The sequence below is a fragment of the Protopterus annectens genome, chromosome 17.part0 (genome assembly GCF_019279795.1).
Source record: "Protopterus annectens isolate FY-2018-M chromosome 17.part0, PAN1.0, whole genome shotgun sequence".
Taxonomy (NCBI): domain Eukaryota; kingdom Metazoa; phylum Chordata; order Ceratodontiformes; family Protopteridae; genus Protopterus; species Protopterus annectens.
In genome coordinates this window covers 612,305,591-612,326,509 of record NC_056751.1, presented here as the reverse complement: position 1 = coordinate 612,326,509, position 20,919 = coordinate 612,305,591, and positions in this window count along the sequence as shown.

The following is a 20,919-nucleotide window of genomic DNA, read 5'->3' as shown; positions in this document are numbered from 1 at the left end:
AGAAACATATATAAATGCATCAATATCTTAAACAATCTCAGATTGAGTAAGTCCAAATTACTCTGCAAATTGGAAAGAATTACTAACTGTAATATCAATAAATGAATTTCATTTATGAAAAAAAAATTATATAACAGATAAAAAAAATTTAATGGCACATATGTATTAGTATGCAATATAACATAACTAAACTCACTAAAACTCGTATGATTAATTATTACATCAAGTCATTTAGGAAAATTATTAATACAAATATAGATTTAAAAATCTGGTTTGATCTTTTAACTTTCCACATAAAATATATAGAGAAATTATTAATTCCTGGGAACAGAAAGGATTTGTTTGTTGGTTCCAATGTATCAAAGAACTAAACATTCTAGATATGCAAGTAATAAAAACAACATACAAAATTCCAGAACAGGACTGGCTAACTTTACGAAGTATTCTGTTATATTTGCAAAATTTAAGTAGAATAATTAACAATTTTCATTTAAAGAAATACCTACATTTACGAAATACATATATGTAATCATATATAATGACTTTGACATGGGAAACAGTATTTCAAAATTTTACATAATAATGATAAACTATAAAGCAACACCCATACCTCATACTGAAAATATATAACAAAAGGACACTGAATGCAGTTAAGTGAAGATATTAAAACAAACATCTCATTATCGATAAAATATACACCCTTTACACAATACTGGAAAGTTTTTAATTGCAAATGCTTGCACAGAGCATTCTTAACCCCAGATAGAGTCAATAAAGAAGGAATATGTTGGAGACGTGAGCAAGTACACATTGTAGATTGGAACCCTATTTTCTTTGATTGTGTTAAAATTAAGCCATTTTGGAATGGTATTAATAACTTTCTACAAGCTTTATTTAATGAATCATTTTATTTAACTAAAGCTCTTGTATTATTAAATGTGAATGAAGATCCTCATTTGAATAGGTCAAATATGTATCTAGTATAGACTATTCTTGCAATTTCAAGGAAGTATATAACAAGAAGATGAAATACAAACAGAATACCAACTGTGGAAGACTTCTACAGCCTATTGAAGACCACAGCATTATTGGAAATTAAAATTAAAGAACTAAGAATTTATCCAAAGCCATTTATAAATGGGGAAAACTCTTATTGTTGATTGGCACTATACAATAATTGATCAGACACTCTGATAATGGATTGGACATACTTAAAAGTAACTGTATACATTAAGATCTGTTATAGTGTCAAGCTAATGTAAATGGTGTACATAGTTATTTAGGATATGTATAAATACTATGGAATTCATTCAAATGTATTTGAAAAATAAAAAAAAAATGTTTTTGGTTTGATAGCTGTAAAAGTGCAGCTGCAAAAGTTATTTTGGTTCAGGATTTCAAACTGCACTACTAAAAATACGCTGTAAGGTATTCAACAGTTTAAATTTTCCATAAAAGTGATTTATGATTATCATATATAAAACATATCAAAATTTCATTTACCAAAACTATTCCATTTAAATGGACTTCTCAGTTATACTCAGTAGACCATGCTATTCATTCAATATAGTAGAAATGTTATAATTTCACAATGAAAGCTTTGGCAATGGATACATAGTTCCAATTACAATTGTGCAACTGAATGTAGAATGAATCTGTCAGCAATCCTTTTTATTTCTTTGCTGAAACAAAGTATTTTTAATTGAAATTATTATTTTTTTAAAAGACATTTCATAATACTACATGGTTTATTTCAAAATGATCCTCAAAATAAAGATGGTGTACATTCTAAAACTTAAATATAATATGGCACAATGCAGAGCAGATCAAGACACCACAGAATTTACATTTTTTACCCACAATATTTGCTATGTCAAAGCTGTGAGGCCATGTTACTACCTGTAGTAATAGGTCAGAGGAGTACTTTTTCAAATTACTCTTTAGTAATCCTCTCTGCATGGACCACCATGGAGTAACTCAGAGCATGCCTAAACCACATGAAAATATCTTGGTTTGGTGACAAGGCATGTCAGCACATTGTCAAGTAAACAGGGTTAATCAAGCTCTATCAATAACAGGACCACTACCACCTCTAACAGGATTTTGACTATAGTAAGCCCTACTTTAATCAGAGCAAAACTGTTTCATCTATCCATTCTTCCTTCTTAAGCTTTATTTGGAATTTATATGACAGATTTTCTCCTTCTAGTGTCTTATGAAAATCAAAGAAAAAGGTTTTGTGAGGCTTAATTATATCTCATATACCTCTACAACAAAAGGAATGGCCAGTGTCCTCCTATATGGCTACCAATTGTCCTTCAGTCCTTGATGTGCCACCACTTCCCAAGAGTGATGAGGTATAGCACTATACAGATAGCATACCTCTCAACTGTACAGTTTTTTGATGAATGTCCAGTTTTTTGCCATATATTTTTGGTCTGTTTTTCATAAAATGTTATTTTCTGACAAATTAGTGGCAAATCATTAAATATTAAAGTTAGAAAATAATGGCAGACATTTGAGTTTAAGACTTCATACAGTTCAGAAAATTTGTGCTGATGCAAAATCTGTTATTCTATCAATTTTCTAAGTTTGTAAGAGCAATATTTAAACATTGTCCCTAGTTTTTTGGGACTTTGTCCCACTTTTATTGATGGCTTTGCCCAGATTTCTTGCTCTAAGAAGTTGAAAGGTATTTTAGAGACAACACTGCTCCCCAAAGAGTGAAAGTTATTTTTTTAATCAAATTTCTTTTTATTAAATATTTTTTCACAAAATATGCAGAAGAAGATAAACAAGACATATACATGTGATACAGTTGATGCTCCAGAATGCATACCATAAGCAAGTAATAATAGATATTGCACACTTTACTAATTAACATTCAAATTAGGTAGATCTACAATTTTGTATTACTACGAGGATATGCTTATTTTGTGATTTAGTCCAAGAACTTTTATCATATAGCAGTTGTACATTATTTTGCAATTGCAAGCAGTACTAGAGGTATAACATCAACCTATAGAATGTTAACAATTTACTCTACTATACCCTATATACATAGGTTCATAGGTTCATAGATTAGTACTAAGCTAACTGGCCTTATGGACCATTTTAAGCCTAGCCAATTATCCCACGTGAGAATCAAACCCTGCACCTTGTGTCTCTAAGGCAACCACCTTAACCGTTATGCCAACCTTAATTATTATGGTTATTAATCTCAACTAAGTGATGTATTTACTATCCTTATATAATTAGCATTTAACTTACTGTTTATGATAGAATATCAATTAATGCTTTGCAGTACCTCTGATAGTAGGTTTGGTTCTTCTGACTTTTTGTATACAGCTTTTTGGGCAAATATATGTTTTTTTGCCAAGCTTTTATATTCTGACCAGGTTAGTCTTGATCTGTCTATCCAGTTTATCACTATGTAAGTTTTTAATAGGGTGCCTAGTGTTATTATAATGTGTTTAGAGAAATTATTATTATTGCATTTGAATACATGTAGTGTAGCTGTCTCCCATGACAACGTGAATTTTGTAAAGCCTGATTTCTCTAAAAGAAATCTTAGTGAGCACCATAGATTATAAACTGTTTTGCATCTCCAAAAGATGTGAATATCTGCCTTTTTATTAGGACAAAAGGGGCAATATGGTAACTTAGATGGGTTGAATTTGTTAATGTGAACATGTGTGTGGTAAGCATTGTTGAATATCATGATCTGTGTGTATATTAACTTTTTATATGGTGTCACTTTCATAGTATTTTTAATAGCTAGTTCCTTTTGATTGTCTGTTATGGTGTTATCTTTACTTTCCCAAAACTTTGAAAAAAGAATTGCATTTTGATATTTAATATTTGCTATTAATTTATATGTATTTTATATCATTTTCTTTTTACTCAAAAGCAATTTTAGAACTTGTGCTAAGTTAACATCTTGCTCAACTATATTGATATCTTTGGTTATAGTACTTACTAGGTATAAGATTTGTTTAAATATCATTTTATATTTATTGCTTGCTTTAAGTAGTTTCATGATATTTTTCTATTGAAAGGTTATTTAATTGGTAAAAATCCCATACTGTATAATTTTGTTATTAAAGGGTATTTATCTAGGTTTACCATAGTCTTTGCTAGTTTTATATCTTGGTTGTTATGTATTGGTTGCAGAAGAGTAATTATGACTTTTTAATTTATTGATAACAGTAGCTTATTGAAAATTTCACAGCTGTTTATTAAGATTGGGTGAATTTTTCTTGTCTTAAGAGTTTCTTGTTTTAAGAAGGGAATTGTTTTTGGATTAACTTTATATGTTATAATGTTCTGATGAAATAATTTAATCCATAATGAATACCATTCATTATCTATAGGGTCATGACCTGCAATCTGCATGATGCGACTTGCACTGATAATCTCATAGTACAATTGAAAATCAGGAAGGCTTAAGCCTCCTTTTTCTTTTGATGGTATTAGCTTATTATAGCTAATTCTTGAACTCTTTGGGTACTATATGAATTTTGCCAGTCAAACATTTATTTTGTTGAAGAAGGTAACTGGATTTTTCATGAAAGTGGCATTCAGATGGTATAAAATCTTAGGCAATATGTTCATTTTTACAATTTGATAATGTAGATAGTTTACGCTTTTCCTCTTTATTAATGTTACTGACTATATTTGACCAGGTTTTAACTATATTATTATTATTGTACATATCTGATTGTGTATGGCTAAAATTTATACCTAAATATTTCGAAGTATATTGCACTTTAACATTAGTCTCTGGAAAGTAAAATTCTTTATGTCCCAGTGGGTTAATTGTATAAATAATTGACTTCTTAGGATTAATTTCATAGTTATACACTAGGGAAAACGTATCTATGGATGATAGGATTTTATTTAAATCCATATTAGGACATTGAAAGTAAATATTGAGATTGTCTGCAAAAGCTTTGTATTTTATTTGCATTGTTGATACTGAAATAAGATGATGGTATGTTCTCTGGGTAATTTGCAGTAGTAATGTTTCTATATAGACATTAAGCAGGTTTGGTGAGAGTGGACATCTGTGTCTGGTTCCATTAACTATTTGTATTGGGTTAGAAGTTTTCTTGTTGATATAGAGAGTTGTAGTTGCTTTAGTATACAATGTTTTAATCATTTTTATGTATGTTTTTGGGAATCCAAATTGATAAAGTACAAAGAGGAGGAATTTTTGATTGACTCTATGAAAGGCTTATGTTAATACTGATAATGCGTATTTAGGGGATTTGTACTTGGCACATAAGTAGGTTAGAGCATGAATGGTTAATATGTTGTCCTTTACTTGTCTCTGAATCATAAAGCCTTGCTGTTCAGATGCAATTATAGCTGGGGCCACTTTCTGTACCCTTTGTGCTAAAATTGTTGAAAATTTATTTTTATTTATTTATTTATTTGCAGTTGGTTTACCAGGATAGTCCATTGGGCCAAAAGAACCCGTTTTCAATGGAGTCCTGGGGAGAAAAGCTCCAATACAGACAAAAATTAGGTACATACAAATATAAAATACAAAAGATTGTACAGAGTAAAAACATAAAACATTTAAGTTCACAATTCAAAAGCATTCTAATCAGTACAGTATGATGAGGATAAATGAGAGGTAGGAAAAAGAAGGGGTAATGTGATAAACATCTAGAGGAGTTATTCAAGCAGACATCAAAACCTTACAGAGTAGGTAAGTTGATGGAACTTTGGTTTAAAAGGTAGAGATATGTATCAAAAAATGTAAAGGATGATGAGATATATTAAATTTATGAGGGGAGAGCAAGAGCAGTCCCATTGGGACCTCAGGTATGTATGGAGAGAGTTTTTAAATGTGTAGCGGTTAGAGGTGGTACGAATGGTTGGTGGGAGTGAGTTCCAGAGGCGGCAAGGTTGAAGGATAGTAGGTGTTTACCTGGGGGGTGAGATGGTTTATGGACTTCTAGTAGGTTTTGATTGTTAGATCTTAATACTCTGTTTGGTAGGTGCAGTTTAAAGGCAGAGGACAGGGATGGACAAAGAGAAGGACTAAGAATGAGCTTGTGAGCGAAAGTCAGCTGTATATAAGTAAGATGATTAGGTAGTTCGAGCCAGTTTAGGGTTTGGAGAGAAGAACAGTGGTGTGTGTAGGACCTGTGTCCATTAGCGAATTTGGCGATTTTATTATAGCAGGAGGATAGCTGGTTTTTAGAGAGGACTGAAGGTTGGTCAATAGTGGGGCCCCATAGAGAAGGGAGGGGATGAGAAAAGAGGAGGCGAGTGTGATTTTGGAAGAGCTTGTAAGGTACTGATTTTGGCGGTAGAGCATACCTAGTTTTTGATGAGTTTTTTTAATATTTAGTTGTAGATGGGAGTTGTAGCTAAGCCTATTATCAATATGAACACCAAGTAGCTTTGTTTCAGTCACTAGTTCCAGGGGTAAGTTATTTTGGCTGGTAATTGAGAAAGAGTTTATATTGAAGGAAGTGGACTTGGAGGGTAAATACCATAAGTTTTGTTTTGGAGGCATTGAGTGCCAAGTGATTTTTCTCATCCACTGCTCGGTAATTAAAAAGCTTCCTGGGTAAGTGTTTGGAGCTGAGAGGAGGAGGTGGCAGAGCAGATAATAGTAGAATCATCTGCATATTGGATGATGTTTGCAAAAGGAATTGATTTATGGAAATCATTTATAAATATATTAAAGAGGAGGGACCAAGAATAGATCCTTGAGGGACTCCAGTGGGGTACTAAGGAAAGGGGAAGTGGCCTTTTCCATTTAACAGCTTGGTTTCTATTTGATAGATAGCTAGAGAACCAATTTATGGAAGACGGAGAGAGGTTAAGTTTTGACAGTTTGGTTAAGAGCAGATTGTGTGAGATAGTGTCAAGGCCTTGGAGAGGTCAAGTAGTAGGGTAGAGACTATGTGGCCGGAATCACGTGCAGTGTTAACAGTCTCAAGGAATGATAAGAGAGCTGTGATAGTGCTGTGGTTTGGCCTGAATCCATGCTGTGTAGGAGTTATAAGGTTGTTGTCCAATAGATGTGGCAAGAGTTGAAGGTGGACACATTTTTCCAGGAGTTTAGAAATAGGGACAGGATAGCAATAGGACGGAAGTTGTTGATGCTACAATTGTTACCTCCTTTATGTAGAGGGATAATGAATGCTTGCTTCCACAGTTGGGGCACGGTGCATTCATGAATAGATCGGTTGATAAGAATGCTGATGGGATAAGCAATAGCCTCTGCAGCTATGCTTAGGAAGTAGGAGGGAATGGTGTCAGGGGCATTGGTGCAAGGCTTCAGTTTCTGGAGAAGTTTCTTTATAGTGGTAGTGGGTGTAGGTTTTAGTGAGAATAGAGAGGAATGTGGAGAGAGAGAGTTCGAGGGTGATGAGGCAGTTGGAGTAGTGGAAATGGTGGAAGATAGGCAGTGTGATGTGGAATTGGGGATGGGGTTGTGGGTGGGAAAAGGAGGGGGTGTATTAGATAGTGAGGTGGAGCTTGTGAAGGAGGAGGTGAGTTTGCCAATGGAGTCGATGAAAAAGGAATTAAACTGTGTAGCTAATTCTAAGTCAGGAGTGTTTGGGTCTGGGGTTGGAGTGTGTGGTTTGCTGGGGTTAAGGAGGGTGGATATCCCCTTCCAAAATCTTTGAGGGTTGGTTTTATTATTGTTTTGAAGTGTGAAGAAGTATTTTTGTCTATCTGAGGTTATTAACTTTTTGACTTTATTTCGAAGGGTTTTGAATGCAATATGATGTTCTGGATATCCATATTTATTAGAGCTATGGGTCTATAGTTGTTCGGATTTGTGCAATCTGCATTTGGTTTTGGGATAAGTTTGGTTTTGGAGTTGTTCAGATAAAGGTCTGATATTCCAACTTTTATTATATAGTTGTATAATTTTAAAAGTACTGGTGTTATTTGTTGCTTAAAGTGTTTATAAAATTCTGCTACATACCCATCAGGATTAGGAGCTTTCCCAGGTTTTAATTTATCAATAGCCTTAACACTTCCTCTTCTGTTAATGGGCTTTTGAGATTATTAGTTTGAAAGTCATTAATCTGAGGAAATTCTAGATTAATCACAAAGGTTTGGAATAGGTTGTCATTAATAGCTTGTGGACCATAAATGGTTTGAAATATTTCTTCTAAAACCCCTATTATTTCAATATCAGAGTTATAAATTTGGTCCTTATATTTTATTTCTTGTATTTTACATGTTTGGTTCCTTATTTTGATAAGTCTTGCTAACATTTTAGAAGGAGTTTGAGCCCTCTCCGCATATTTGTGCAGCATTCTAAGTTGTGTAAATGTATACTGTTGCATTATAATCTCATTTAACTGTTTCTGTAGACTTGCTATTTGTTTCTCAATATTAGGAGTAGTTTCTTTGCAGTTCCAGTTCAAATAGCCTTAGCTTACTTTCTATTTTACTTATATTTTCCCTTCTTTGCTTTTTGTAATATGATGCTTTTTGGATGAGGGTACCTCTAGCCATAACTTTAAAGGCAGCCCATTGATTATCCAAAGGGATATCACTGTTTGCAAAGTTTTCATTTTCGTGAATAAGAGAGTTTATAATCTCTTGTTCCACTTCTTTAATTTTCATCAGGTTTGAGTTTAATGTCCAGTTTGATGTACTGTGGGTAGTAAAGCCAGTTTTATTTTGTCTTATTGTTAGATTTATTTTTGAATGGTCTGATGATCTAGGTTCTGACTTATATTGCACTTCATAATGAGCAAAGCTTTGAGAAATTAGAACTATGTCAATTCTAGACCAGGATTTATGGTATGGTAAAAAATATGTGTATCTGCTACCTAGACTGTCTGTGTTGTTAAGTTCAAAGGGATCTGTTAGGTTGAAATCTTCAATTGGTTCTGATAAAAATGTTGTGGCTTGGGGAGCTTGAGCATAATTTTTATATGATCTATCTTTGAATGGATCAATTGTTATATTCCAATCTCCATAAGTTATAATCAGATGATCCGGGTGCTTAATTAGTAAGTTATAAATTTCTATTAAGAAATCAAGCTGATAGTTACAAGGACCATAAATATTACAAAGTAATACAGGTTTTATGTATGCTGGAAGCAAACATGAAATAGCACCATCTCCCTTTAGTATCATAACTATGTTTAATGATATTCCCTTTAAAAGATTTCTTAATTACTATAGCTGTTCCTCTTGATGAGGTACTGTCCCCAGCTGCTATTATTTGCTGAATCCACTTAGTGTTGTTTTCTCTTCCCTTGTCCCATTGTTCCATAGTCATATGAGTTTCCTGCAAAAAAGTTATATCTGACTTCGACTTGTATATGAGGTGCATAACTAGCTTTTTCCTCTTAATGTCCTGTAAGCCATTTACATTCCATGAGGCTATGTTAATCATCTTATGTGAGTATTATTTTGAATAATCCTGTACCTGAATTAACTATGTGTGTCATGGGGGGTGGGATTTGTCAAAGCATTGAGAGTACTGATTACTGTGTTTGAGAAATAATAGCATGAGAGGAAAATGTGACATAACTCTCTTTCAGAATTTCCTTAGTGCCTGACCACTTACCGCTATCCTCTGAAGGAGAAAGATTAATCCAGTAAACAAGTGACATATATATCATTCTAGAATTGAAAAAAAAAACTAAACATATATACAATTTTAACTATCTTACAGTAAATATTTTGCATTCCAAAAAACATCACAACACTGCTAGGATAATGCCACCCAGCCAGCAACTTAAATAAGATAACAAATATAGATGTTATTAACCCAATTAGGCAGTATGGATAAGTCATGGCTTATAATGTCAAATTTCAATACAAAAAATATAATCTTATAGATGTAACCATGTGGCTAGAGATAATCTTTTTTATCAAAAACCTTCTTTTGAGTACTCAAAAGTACTAGAAAAATGGACTCTGTTACTACATAGTGTAGTATACAGATATACTATGTGCATATGTTATAAGTACCCTTCTTGTGTTGTGCCTATATAAACATATAGAAAATCAACATAAGATATAGCTCCCTATATGCTTCATATTAAAATGCATCTAGTACACAATGTTGTTACTTGACCTTTTCTAGTATTCTGACTAATACTAGTCCAATGAGAAAAAAAAAAACTGTTGAATGAGCATAAAGTCATTTTTATTTATGGTAGTATTTCAGCCAAGTCCAAATTTGTAGTGCATCTTTTCTTCATAAGCCAGTTTATTTGGGAGAGATCACTGTAACCTTAGCTTTCTCATTCAGTTCTTGTTTAAAGCTTACTTTCTTCATTTACATCATCTAGTTTGTCAATAGTTAGATAAATATTCTTCTTCAATAGCTGCCTTTTAAAGCTTACACTTAGTGAATTAAGGGAGTTTTGCAGTACCTGAGTGATTTTTGAGTCATGAATTGTTCTTTTTCATTAAGTGTAGATGCCTCTTGATTTTCAGCTTTGTAATACTGCAGTTTACTTCCTGGATGGCAATCTGGTCCAGCTATTGGATGGCACAATTCATTCACATGGTTCTTGCTTCTTTTTGGGACTTCTTGGCTGCCATAGATTGGAATTGGCTCTGACATCATTGAATGAGATAATTAGCATGTGTGACGCGAAGTCAAAGTCACAGGACGTCTGATGCGTCTCAGCTTCCTGGAAAAATGGCTTTAGAATGTTGCGATGAAAAAGAAAACCCACAGAGACTTTTTCTTGCAATATAAAGGTAAAAAATCTTCAGAAACTTCATAATAATGCATAAAAATACTAACAACTCCTGTATTTTGTTGGATTTAAGGTCATTTATGGTGTAAATGCATTCTAAATGCTGATAAGAACAGTATAAATGTTACTTACATTTCACTGGTTATTTTGGAGGGATTTCATTGACTGCTTTTAAGAAAGCTGAGTTTGCTTCTTCTTTACTTTTTATTTGGTATGTAGCCCCTTGTATTGGAACTGTAGAGAAGCAGGATACTTCATTTGGAACTTTATTTTGTTTTTTATTAAGTATGTACAGAAAGGTGATAGAATTTGTCTCTGTTGCTTGATAGCTAATGGTAAGTCTTGTGCAATTGCTATTTTATTGACTTTACAAATTATTTGATTTTTGGTTTTGCCAGCTTGTAAAACCATGTTAGCATGAGCTGCATTCAGCAGTGTCATGTAGACTTGCCTTGGGGCATCAAGAGTTTGAGATTTTCTTAATGCTCTATGAAATCTCTATTAAAAAGTTTTGTACTGCAACATGTTTTTCCAAGAGTATTTCAAAGATTTCTTTTATTGCAGTATGTAAAGAAGCTTGTTCATATGACTCAGGGATGCCCCTGATAAGCACATTATTTCTTCTGGATCTTGCTTCTAAATCTATTTTTTTTTGTTGTCGTTCAGACACTGTTTTTTCTGTGGCATTAGTACTTTTTCTGATTTCTTCTATCTTAGTTTCATTTTCTACAGTTTTCTCTTCATTTTTCTCTAGTCTAGAAAATATTTGATCTAAAGTACTTCCAAAAGCATTTAGTTTTGTAGAAAAAAAGTGTATTTCTTCTTACAAGGGTCTTAGAGCTGCTTTGAGTTCTTCCATAAAAAGGGGTTGTTCTCTCTTCATTTTGGCAGTCTGCTTCTCTAGGTCTGTTTGCTGTGTTGCGTTTTTTTGTCTCTTCGTACAGACTTCTTTCCCTGGTGAAATTAATTGTGAAAGTCTTGTTTTTGATGTTTGAGCTTCCATTGAGTTCACGCTTCTGTATTTATCAAAGCTTTTTATTTTCTATGTAGCTTCCTGTAGTTTATCGGTTAGGCCTGAACTGCTTGCAGACATTCCCCTTTCAGCACATGTGGTTTTGCAGATAAGTATATAAATTCTGTATATTTTACATAATCTTCTGAAAAGATGCTTTAGTATCCAGTATAGTACAGTATTTCTTGATTTTTGATGAGTTGGTAGAGGTGCTGGAGCCCAGATTGGGTTAGATTATAACTTTTTGTCAGGAGCTGACTGAGAAGTATGCCTCCTAGCTGGCAGCCATCTTGAAATCTGAGTAAAAGTTAAACTTCAATTTGCACTCCTGACTTCATAGCAATAATTTTCCAACACCAAACATCAGCAGTGATTGGTATGCAATAATGTACCAACTTACCCCACTGAAAGAATGGCAAGTTAGGATTCATGCAATAACCATGGGTTTAGGCTAACAACTTTAATGTATTAACCCTGCATTGCAAATCAACTGTACAAAGCATAGCAAGACCTTGTGTTACTCCTATCAAAGGATAAGCACAGAAGTACCCCACCTTGAGTACAGCAGTAGAGTATGTAAATCCTTCTGAACAGTAAGCTGCATGACAGCTGGACTGAGTAGATGAAAGCATTCATCTGACACTGGTATTACAGGCCTTGCTTCAACTGGATCAACATTGTCTTGCTAAAAGGGATATGGTAAAATAAGGCACAGTCCTCAGTGAAGAATCAGGTTAGGTATGCCAAAGAATGTAGAAGTTTATATAAGTGACTCATTGTTGTCTGATAACTGCTGTCTTCACATGAAAAACAGGATTCAAATGACATATTTGGTGGGAGTCAGTATATCTAAGACAGAGCATATGGAACCAAAAAATACAAACACAAGAAAGTACCGGGCTGCTGTTCTGATGGAAAAAAAAATATTCTTGAAATAAACAGCCTGCTGCAACTCCAGACATGAAAATTAGCAGCTATAAAAGTAGACCTTACTAAGAACAAAAGCTCTAAGTGACTTGGATAAAAAAAAAAAAACTGATTACCTCAGAACAAAAGTTAGAAGTCTGTCTACAAAAATCAAGGATCTAAAAGGCAGACAAAGATATGGCAAAATGGTGCCGTCTGGATTACCTGGAGGATTAGAAGGTATCAACACCATTACCTTTACGCAATACTTGCCTGTCTTTTATGCTGAAACCAGTTGTAAGAGAAGCTCAACAGCCCCAAACACTCGTTTTCTGAATATCTTTGAAAGGCAGTATTTCTGAGAGCAGTGTGTTAGAGCAGAACAATGAAATATTATACGATAGATTACCACTTTGACTGAGGGTTTATCTCTTGATAATTACAACCAACAACCAGCATGCAATGAGATTTGTTGAAACATGGCTCGTGCATCTTAGAAATTTAAAGATAAGTATTCTCCTGCCTTTGAACTTATTGTGCACTATTAACTGATGTCATACCTGCATGCTGTTTCTAACCTTTCCTAAGAGTAAGCACAACTGTTAATACACCCTTTCTGCTTTTAACAGCTGTTTAGTTAGTTTGGAGCATACATTTTCCTTCAGATTACTTTGACTGTGAACAATTTCTCAGACTTTTGTCAGGGTTTGGTTACTGAAGTCTGTTCCCAGTGTGACACAGGATGTTGACTGCTGAATGGTAAAGCACCTAATATGTTCATTATGAGTGGACTAATTCAGTCTCGGTGGCTTGGATTAAAGGACTGGAATATGATTATATGTAATCCTGTGGATTTGAGGTGAAAGCTAACTAATAAGTGCTCTGTTAATGTTATAGGTAGAGGATAAGGCTTTATAAGAGACAATGCTGTCTTTCCCTAAGGTTTTATAAGTAATAGTGAGGTCTCCCTCTAAGGGTAACAGAAATGATATCTGATAAAACTTCCTGAAACTTTCAGTTCTGCTAACACAAAACCTTAACATCCTGTAGATGTCCATATGATGGACGAGGTACTCTCCTTTGTTTGGTAGCTTTGGAAGAGCATCTGTATATTAATATATTTATTTAGACTGTACTCCATAGCAGCTTTGGGCATGGATGAGGATTAGCCCTGAGCATAACCCAGTTATGAGGGCTTGAAGAGCTGAGAACCTTCTAAGTAAGGTAGTGGCCACTAGACTTAAATGATGTCATTTCCTTAAATAGTTAGTTGAAAGTTAGGGCACTGAAAGTAAAATGATTGATTTGATGTGAGAATTTCTAAGTCAACATGCATTGTATATGGTTTACAAGTGGGCAGATGTTTTATATATCTCTAATGTGATATATTTTTCAAGGGTAATATGCAAAATTGATTGTTATTCATTTTATAGCTGATTATATAGGTGATTGTAACCATATCAATATTAGTCAAAATGATCTTTGATGAATGAAAAGAAGATTATTTAAAAAATCACTTATTATTATATGTTGAATTTGGTTGGCTGGGTGGTTGTATCATGTGATTTTATGATGATGATTCATTAAGAATTTGTCAGTGTAAAAGTTTATAGTTCTGAAGAAGTCTTGCTAGAATAAAATGAAAGTGTTTAAAAAATATTTTTGGATCTTGTTATATTCAATTCTTTGTGGCATTAACTTGGTTTTCCCTTAAAACGGAAGTTGAAGAGCAAAAAAAAAAAAAAAAAAAAACCTCCTCTGGACTTGAAGAGTTACTGACAGCCATTGCAATTTACCTTACATTTTCCTTTTTGTTGCTGGCAGTCATTCATTTAATTGTGACTGCACTCCCTAACGGCTTGCACCCACTCAGCCATTCTCAGGATCTTATTCCCATAGCCTTTACTTGTCTACTATTTGACCTTCAGCAATTCACTTAAGCAGACATTGTTCCTGGGTCACTCATAAAAAGGGACTAAGTGTCCTGTGGGTCTACCAGGTAATAAGAAATCAGTATTATTATTAGAACAAGCCCCTATAAATGGTCAGGTTTGAATTCCACAGACTCCATCTACCTTCCATGTAACTCTAAACAAGTCACTTAACAAAACATTGCTCCTGGACTAAGTGGGCTTACCCAGTTACCAAGTATTTATTTAATCTGTCCCATACACATAGTAAGAACAATGCCATTAACATTTAAGTAGTGGTCTTTCAAAATGACAAATATAACAACAGGAATAGAATCTCACATCCTTGGATCCCACTCTGATGGACTTTATGCACATCCACAAAACAAACAGCATCAGAACTACAAAATGTAGGGGATTTAAACCTTGTTACTGACATAAATGGGACATGTTGGAGAGGCAAGCATGTGTCTCAGAGAAAACCCCTTCTCTTCAACAGGCTTCCTGTTCATGTGAAACAGGATTTGACACAAACCCTATTCAAACATAACCTGGACCAGTGGATGGAAAACTGGAAATTCACCCTTGGTCTAGCACACTTGCCTCAATGGACAGAGGCAGTTGTAAATTCTTGACCACACATACCCTTGCTTACCCCTTTAAATAATCAATAAGACTCCAGAATGTGTTGTGTGCTTTTGGGAAGCATGAGTACTCTTAAAAAGGCCAATGTGGTTGTCACCTTAGTATATACCTATGATCCTGCTTAAACCTACCACACTATTGTCAAAGATAAACCACTGGCCCAAACAGTACCCACACATTATTTTTTAAGGAATGCACTTTAATTTGTAGGATGCCTTCAGACCATAATCCCCACACAGCATGGTCACTTAAACAATAATCTGCTGCTTTTGCCATCTGATATGGTCCTTTTCACTTTTTCTTTTGCAAACCAAAGTACATCCCATTAGTGCAATAGGATGTTGTTTTTATTCCACAAAAAACAAACTGTAGTAAAATCCAAAGACAAACAAAACAAACTTGTGTAACCAAAAAACTCACAAGTTTATTAACTTAAAAAAGTCTCACAATTGACTTAAAAAGCATCACAGTAAGTTATTTCATCCCAAAAAGGACTCCTGAAGAATTAACAAACATTATTTCATTTCTTTGGTTATACTTCACTTTTCTTTTTCTTTTCTTTTTTGTCACTGGGCAGCTATTAATTTTCTGTAAGAAGAGTTGCAGTTAATGTAATGTAATCTGTTTGCAAAGTATTAAAACTCTCTAACAGCTATTAAAACTTACATTTTATTTTTTCACTAAGTTTGAGCATTGATTTACAACTCCATTATATTTGTTTCATACTGTTAAAATTATTTTTTTCCAAAAATGTTTGTATTTTTAACAAGAATAATAAACAAAGAGATGTTTGCATTCATAAATATAGTAAACTATATACAAAGTCCTTTTTCCCAAGCAATTAATTTATGTGATGAGTTTTTTGTTTTCAACTTTATGGTAGATATTTTTTTACCACATTTCTTGTTTCAGTTATTAATCACAAGCTGCACAATAGGGTTATGAAGCACACAATAGCACAATATCTCTCAACTATCTAGATTTTGCCTTATATTTTTGGTCGGTCCCTCAAAAAAAATTGTGGTCCTCTAGCAGATCACTGAGGATTGAAATAACTAAATAAAGGCAGACACTTGTGTTTCATACTTCATAGATCCTTAATAAACATGTCTGTTCTCTCCTTTTTTTGCATCAACAGAGGCCTTGGTATCTAAAGCTGGCAGCAATACCCTCTGTGAATGCAAGTTGCCATCTTCCTCTATTCCCTGCCTGGAAATGCTCAATTGCTCATCATAACCCACTAGTCACAAACACGAACTACCCCAGGTGTCCTGGCCTAATTTCTCCTAGTAGTATAAATACCATCTTTCTTCCCTCTGAAAAGAGGCTTCTAGCCTAATGGATCTAACCTGGTCAACAAAGAAGAACTAAAATAAATAAATAATAAAATAAATTAGGAACAGGATATATGATACTGGCAATAATGGGTAGAGGATAAATCTGGCTATTGTCGGAAGCTTAGACAAGAATATGCGGAGTATGAGACAAACATTCAGGAGGGGTGAACAGACATAGGAGGTGACAGGGATGATGCAACAGTATGAACATAACGTGATTGATTAATTTTAATAATTAGCTTAGCTGGGAGAACATGGCCAAAAGACCAAGTTGCTTTGACAAAGATGGGTTGCAACTGTCCTCCCTATGTTTTTGGATATTAGCTGAAACTTTATCCACCTCTTCAAAGCCTCATTTAGGCAATGCCAAAAAGACAAAACAACTAACTTATTGAACAAATCTACAAATAACCTGAAGGTGTTACTGCTCAATACTCGGAATTTAAACAAAAAACACACCCTTCAAACCTTGCTCACTCTGGAGAATGCAGGCATCTATGCCATGACTGAAACTTGGTTTACAGTCATGGAAAGTACTCCAGAAGTGCAAGGCTGCAATGCCTTCCACACATTTAGACCAACAGCAGTACACACTGTGGCCAAAGGTATAGGTATTTTGGTCTATATTAGCAACAAAAACATACCTCCACATTGGTTAAATGAGGATGATACCATGGAGCCCATCCACATGCAAGTCACCATAGGTAAGGTCCCTCACCATATCATGGCTAGCTACAGGCCACCATCTATGCCCCTAGAGCATCATGACTCTTACTTAAACCTACTAGAGGTGCTCACCATCCATCCAAACACCCTATCTTCCCTCTGAAAAGAGGCTTCTAGCCTAATGGATCTAACCTGGTCAACAAAGAAGAACTAAAATAAATAAATAATAAAATAAATTAGGAACAGGATATATGATACTGGCAATAATGGGTAGAGGATAAATCTGGCTATTGTCGGAAGCTTAGACAAGAATATGCGGAGTATGAGACAAACATTCAGGAGGGGTGAACAGACATAGGAGGTGACAGGGATGATGCAACAGTATGAACATAACGTGATTGATTAATTTTAATAATTAGCTTAGCTGGGAGAACATGGCCAAAAGACCAAGTTGCTTTGACAAAGATGGGTTGCAACTGTCCTCCCTATGTTTTTGGATATTAGCTGAAACTTTATCCACCTCTTCAAAGCCTCATTTAGGCAATGCCAAAAGACAAAACAACTAACTTATTGAACAAATCTACAAATAACCTGAAGGTGTTACTGCTCAATACTCGGAATTTAAACAAAAAACACACCCTTCAAACCTTCCTCACTCTGGAGAATGCAGGCATCTATGCCATGACTGAAACTTGGTTTACAGTCATGGAAAGTACTCCAGAAGTGCAAGGCTGCAATGCCTTCCACACATTTAGACCAACAGCAGTACACACTGTGGCCAAAGGTATAGGTATTTTGGTCTATATTAGCAACAAAAACATACCTCCACATTGGTTAAATGAGGATGATACCATGGAGCCCATCCACATGCAAGTCACCATAGGTAAGGTCCCTCACCATATCATGGCTAGCTACAGGCCACCATCTATGCCCCTAGAGCATCATGACTCTTACTTAAACCTACTAGAGGTGCTCACCATCCATCCAAACACCCTATTTATGGGTGACATTAACTATCCCTCTGTAGATAGGGAAAAGTAAACTGCCTGAAGCTCACAGGAACAGCACTTCCTAGACTTCATTAGCACAGACACCCTGGAAGAGATAGTGCACACTCCAACTAATGAATGAAACATACTGGATCTGGTACTCACCAACATGAGAGAGCAGGTTACAAATGGCCATGGTCTATAGGCTGAGATTTACACAGTAATGTTTCAGTATCTCTTTCTGTTATTCTGTGCAGTTTTATACCTAGTAGAGGTTAATGTCGGAAGTGTTTCTGGATTCAGCTGAGGAGGTGATTAAGGATGCCTTTGCCCTTGTGGAGTGGAATAATTTTAAGGAACATCTTAAAGAGCATCTGAGGAACTATAAAAATAGCATATGTTATAATAGAAGTATCTCCCTTAGGGAATAGCAGAATGTTTGAACAAAGGGTGAGGGAATAGAATGGCTGGACAGAGGCACATGATAGAGCTAATGCAAAGAGAGACTGATTCTAGGAAAGAGGAAATTCAGAATACATTTCTTTGGAGTTTGAATGACTCTGGTTTAGAATTTTAGGTGGAGCACACCCTCTAGCTCAGTGGAATAGATTTTTTGCTCTTCCATGATATGCCATACATTCTAGGAGGCACAGTATTTTTAATTGGAAGTAATTGTTTAAGGATTTCTACACAGCCAATAGACTAGCCAAAATGTTTTCTGGTGTTCCAAATAACTGTTGCAGACAGATTGTCTGGAACATAGGCACCTGCGTTTTGGAAGTATTGAACATTTGAGAGATTTTAAATGTTAACTGTGAGATCTAGCATGGCAGGATTATTACAATAGTGTTTATGCTACTTAACAGGTTATCTGAGGCACTTTTATTATACCTAATAAGATGAATGGGGAAACAGGTGATAATGAGGACATGAAAGCTGAAAGTTGTCTAACTTACCTGATTTGATGACACTATTATGTGACTCAGAGAAGTTAGTAGCTAAGGGATGGAATAATGCTAAATGGAGATCATAGTCATAGTGGGTGGGAAATGTGAAGAGCTCCCACTAATGGATGGTGGTATAAAAGTGCTTGTTTAAAGAAGAGAGAGCATCTCCCACTCCCTTGCTGGCCTACCTGTACATAGTGGACTAAGGACATGTTAGTCTTGTTATTTTTCACTTTGTATCTGTGTATTGCCAGAGTAATATACTTCTATACAGTCTTTGATAATTGTTAAGATCAATATAGCAGATTGGGTATTAGAAGTGGAATGTTTAGCTAAAAGTGATGGGTGCCTTGAAATTTATTCTTGAATAAAGTTATCTGATATAACGTAGTGTCAATAGAAAACATATAGTCATGGAATCATATCAGAGAATCATAGAATGTACAAGGCAACTGAGCCATGTGGTCATTTACACCTTGCCAGTATCCACCTTAGACCTCACCTCATTTTCCAAGGAGCAATAGGCCAGTCATACTAGGGGTGCATTTATGAATATCCATCTAATTGCCTAATTCCTTCTTCAAGGAAGATATTGTATCATGTTGACTGATCTGAAAAGGAAGTTCTTACAGAGAAGGGATAGTTACTGCATGATGAATCTATCCCTCCACCATTATTTTTTTATTTGCTGAAGCAGATTCAGATCTCTGGTTCTAGTGTTTACAGTGCTGTTTGATTTGTGGAGAAATAAGAGGTCTTTGACTGCTGGATCCCTAATGGCCTGGAAGGCATGGCACAGACTGCCCTTAAGGAGTCTGTCAAACACGAAATATGAGGGCAATCTCTTTGGCATCTCTTGATATTTCAGGTACTTTAGTCCCATGATCTTCTTTTTTTCAGGAAACTTTAGGGTCTCTCTAACTGCTTGACACATTTAGTAAGGTACCTTCAGGACTTCTTTGAACCTAGAGGAAATACCTTTGCAATTAACTGTGCAAGATAAAAAGATTTCATGACCACTGTTGCAACATGATGGTCAAATGAGAAGAAGTCATCTACTCATGTTACAATGTATTTCATAACATCTTCATTTTGGAGAGAAGTATTTTCAGTACTATAAGCTGAGTAAAAAGTTTGTTTGGCAAATGCATCAATATTGCATTTTTTCAGCTTTTAATTATATCCTGGTGTCAGTGCTTCAGCTATTAACTCAGTCCCTCCAATGGAGCTCTGAAAGTTTGCACTGTAACTTCCAATAGGCGAGCCTACGTTTTTTGATAAAATAAAATTATGTCCTCACATTTCAAACACATATTCTTATCTCTGGAACCAGAGGGGTTACTAAAGTGTAAATGACAGACTCTTAAGCACAAACTATTTTACAGTGGCAGTATTCTTTAGGTTCTAGGTCTTAAAATGGATTTTATAAGTCATGATAAACATGCAGTATTAAGTAAACGGTAGTCTTTCGGCTTTTCCCGGTTAAGGGTCGCCACAGTGGAACTCCGGTCCACTAAAGATTAGCAGTGCATTTTTACAGTGGCGAGTTGCCAGCCAGACGCCCAGCCTTCAAAGAAGGTGCACCCATTCACGTATGCACCTACCTGCATGTCTTTAGACGCCGCTCAACTGTGGGGAGGACATACAGACTCGACACAGAAGGTGCTCCAGCCGAGAATCGAATGGGAGAACCTCTTGCTGTGAGGTGGCAACGCTAACCGCTGCACCACCACAGCCCTCATGCAATATTACTATTAAAACAACTTACAATAATAAAGTATCCACTCAGGTTACA